The 3,542-nt window shown below is 43.9% G+C and overlaps 1 pseudogene; it reads right to left on the reverse strand.

Annotated features, from left to right (window-relative positions):
• Positions 1 to 2,228: 2,228 nt before the first annotated feature.
• On the reverse strand, positions 2,229 to 3,163 carry LOC115657199 (annotated as a pseudogene).
• Positions 3,164 to 3,542: the final 379 nt, after the last annotated feature.

Genomic DNA, 3,542 nt, shown 5'->3' on the forward strand with positions numbered 1-3,542 from the left:
GAGTCACTGCTTCCCAGGATAGAGTCCCCCATTTGGTAAGCCTAGATTTTTGTCCTTAGATATACACATTTCCCACTCTACTCTTCAGTACACTGTATGTGTGTATATGTATATGTGTGTGTATATATATATATACACACACACACACACAGCTCAGACCCCCCCCATTCCCTCCACCTGTTGCTGTAGCACTGATTTGGAGGTGGGGTGTGATTTCCCTACAAGGCCTGACAGTAGTCCAAGATGGAAAACAGGCAAACAAAATACTCATGCAGCCCAGAAAACAGTCTGGGCTTACCCTGCTGTTCCACACACAGCAACAGGTAGAGTCTCTGTGAAGGGAGCTGAGTTCCTAACCCCCTGAATGCCTGCAAGGGTCAGGGTGCACATCCTGGGCAGTAGTGAAAAGCAAAGCAAAACAAAGATGTTTCTTCTACATCTCCAGAGGATCCAGCCAGGAGTGACTCTTCAGCTGGGTAAGCAGCCCCTGCTCTGTTGAAGCCTTACAGAGAAAACATATCATAAAACAATCAAAGGGTCTGAAAAAGGCACATTTGGCTTCCCAAGTGCCAGTCACCTTCCACATGGAGACCTGGCAGGTTACAGTCTTAAAATCCCTTCAGGTAGGTTTTGCCCCCTTAATTAATAGCTCATGCCAGTTTGCTGGAACAAAACAAGGGCCCATCAGTTAGTTTAAATTCAGCCTTTAAACCCAAAAGGCTTTCTTTGTTTTTGAGGCCTCCTGAAACAGGTAAAACCAATCACTGCCACTTACTCCAAAGGACAAAGCTTCAAAGGCTAGGTTTTGCATTACTCATCCCCCAGAGGCCACGGGAAACCCACCCAGTGAAACCAGAACACACAAATACACAGAACACTTATTGCTCCACAGGTCTATGAATATTCTCTGGGCACATCTTAAAATGACAGTAATTATTGTTATGTTTCCTGAGTTTTGGCTCATCAACATACAGATAACATTGATAAAGTTAATGCAATGGTCTCAACACCATGCCTGGGTTTCTCAAGTCTGTCACAGATGTATATACAGGACCAAATTCTCAGCAGGCATAACTTGGTTGAAGGCATTGACTTCTAATGACAATGCTTTGTTTGTGCGTATTTTTGTTAGCTGCCTCTTAGAAACATGAGAGGAAAAAACCCATACAAAGCTTTTAGTATAGATGACCAGGCAACCAGGTAAATTATACATAGACCTCCATGAAGCAGAAAGGACCATTGGTGAGTAAGTAGAAGGTTGTACAAAATGAGTGGGCTAGCATTGTATAAGGCAGTGCTTAAATGCCCAAAAGTGGCTCAATGAGGCATGCCCTTTACTCCAGGTCAGACCCGGTAATGAAAGCTTGTAAACATGACCGGAGTTCATACAAATATTCAGTGATTTGAATGACTCAAATATTCAAAACTTAGAAGGCAAATAATAAACACATGCACACACACAATTATTATTATAAAATATAAATTATTTTTCAGACACTCTCATTATTAGAGGGCCCAACCCATGTGTCTAAAACAAATAATAATATTGATGCCTATTTCTTACATCAGTAGCTCCCATAGCACTTCACTGTGTGTTTTTGTTTTCCTTTAAAGTATCCACCCTCACAAAACACCATCTCCATTGTACAGGTGGGGGACTGAGGCACAGGGAGGCTAAGTGACTTGCTTGAGGTCACACAGGACATCCACTGTGGACCAAGAAATTGAAGCCAGGTTTTCCATGTCCTCAGCCAGTGCCTGAACCACTGGACCAGCCTACCCTTCACATGAGGCTGGCAATGCAGCCTTAGCATAAAATGGCTCCACACTGGATGCTGAGCAGCTCTGAGAATCTGGCTACTTGATCCTGTTGGGATCCAAGTGAGAATCTGGTTACTTGATAAGAGGCAAACTCATAGCTGTTGATACAGATCTGGTTGGAAACCTGCCCCTTAGTTCTTTTTGGTGCAAGATGCACAAGATTCGTTACCCACAGAAACCGAGATAATGATGTAAAGAACTCACTCCTCCCTGTTGCTCCTATTTACTGTTAAAAACCCATTTCCATAGGTGCTGGAACTAGGGGTGCTGGAGGTGCTGCCACCCCCCGCATCCCCTGGCTTGAAGTGGTTTCCATCATATACAGGGTTTACAGTTTGGTTCAATGGCTCTCAGCACCCCTACTATACAAACTGTTCCACACCCCTACCCATTCCCAACATTTAAATTCACTGAGAATAAATCTTCCTGTTTAGCATCCTCTGAAAGGTCTGTTTAACCTCCTTGTTCCTCAGGCTGTAGATCAGGGGGTTCAACATGGGGATCACAAAGTTATAAAGCAAAGAAATGATTTTGTCATAGTCCATGAGGTACTTTGAACTGGGCCTTAAATAAATGAAAGAGCCTGCTCCATAGAGGATGGTGATGGCCATTAGGTGGGAGGCGCAGGTGGAGAAGGCTTTGTGCCTGCCCTTTATGAAGCTGATCTTTAGAATAGCGACCACAATGTATGTGTAAGAGACGAGGATGATCAGGAGAGTAGATGTTATCACCACAGCAGTACAGGTGAAATGAACAACGTCTGTGATGTGAGTGTCAGAGCAAGACAGCTTCAGGACAGGGGACACATCACAGAAGAAATGGTTGATGACATTTGAGTCGCAGAAGGACAAATGAAATATAAATATAGTTTGAATAATTGCATTTATGCAGCTCATGAAGTACTCTAGCACCAGCAGCACGCAAAACTGCTTGGTCATGATGACAGTGTAGAGCAATGGGTTGCAGATGGCCATGAAACAATGGTACGCCATAACACCCAAGAGGTAGCATTCACAGGACAACACAATGCATAAGAAGAATTGCAGAGCACACCCAGTGAACAAAATGACTTTTCTTGTTGTTACTAAAGTAATCAGTGTGCTGAAAGTGATAATGGTGGCGTATCCGACATCTAAGAGGGCCAGGTTGCTGATGGAAAAAGTACATGGGGGTGTGAAGCTGGGAGTCAGTCCCAATTAAGGTGACCCAAGGTGAGGTTCCCCACTAAGGTCAGCAGGTAGATCAACAGAAACATCACAAGGAGGATAACCTGCAGCTTCGGGTTTTCTGTGAATCCTAACAAGATGAACTCAGTCACTGCACTGTGATTCCTTTCTGCCATTTATCACAGACGTACTCTCCTCTGCAGGTGAGAAAGTGATGATTACACTGAAAGAGGAGACAAATGAGGGCTGATTGACAGTTTCAACAAAGCATAAACTCTTGACAGTGAATATATCTAAGGATTCCATAAGCCTCACACACACACTATGAAGATCTCGGTTTCCCTCTACTGGCTGAACTACGTGGAGTATTATGAGTCCACTAGTGGCTTCAAACTGGTTTTTATAGCTCTGGGAATGGTGGCTCGTGCTCTTCTAGCCAGAAGTATAACTTCTGCTACTAACAACCGGCCCATCTGCACAATACCATTTCTAGGTCCAGATTCTGATACAGTTACCCACATCAGTTGGTGCTACCACTGGGCAATGGGACTTTTT

Source organism: Gopherus evgoodei, chromosome 9 (genome assembly GCF_007399415.2).
Source record: "Gopherus evgoodei ecotype Sinaloan lineage chromosome 9, rGopEvg1_v1.p, whole genome shotgun sequence".
NCBI classification, from domain to species: domain Eukaryota; kingdom Metazoa; phylum Chordata; order Testudines; family Testudinidae; genus Gopherus; species Gopherus evgoodei.